The 357-nt window shown below is 51.5% G+C and overlaps 1 non-coding gene across 1 annotated transcript; it reads left to right on the forward strand.

Moving 5' to 3' along the window:
- Positions 1-43: 43 nt before the first annotated feature.
- On the forward strand, positions 44-115 carry TRNAQ-CUG. The gene has a single exon. It is a non-coding gene; the product is annotated as a tRNA-Gln (tRNA).
- The last annotated feature ends 242 nt before the right edge of the window (positions 116-357 follow it).

The following is a 357-nucleotide window of genomic DNA, read 5'->3' on the forward strand; positions in this document are numbered from 1 at the left end:
TGTCCATTCTGTTGCTGAGAGGCCATAGAGCAGGTGTGCAGCTGGTCCCATGGTGTAAAGGTGAGCACTCTGGACTCTGAATCCAGCGATCTGAGTTCAAATCTCAGTGGGACCTCTACTTTTGGGCTCCCAAACCATTGCCCACAGCTGACTTTCACCTAAGCCTGAAACCGAACTAATTAATGCATTCCAGACGTCCTTCTTGCCGTCCTTCCTTCTCTGTGCTTTTAGCCATGCAATGGCCTTCCCTGACATGGTTCCTCCACACCTGCCTAGCTTAGTGAGCACAGGCCCTGACCCTTCTTTGTTGCCTTCTGATTGATGGCTGCTCCCTTGTGAGGGAAACCAGCAGAAGGT

The sequence above is a fragment of the Meleagris gallopavo genome, unplaced genomic scaffold, assembly GCF_000146605.3.
Source record: "Meleagris gallopavo isolate NT-WF06-2002-E0010 breed Aviagen turkey brand Nicholas breeding stock unplaced genomic scaffold, Turkey_5.1 ChrUn_random_7180001986293, whole genome shotgun sequence".
In the NCBI taxonomy this organism is placed as follows: domain Eukaryota; kingdom Metazoa; phylum Chordata; class Aves; order Galliformes; family Phasianidae; genus Meleagris; species Meleagris gallopavo.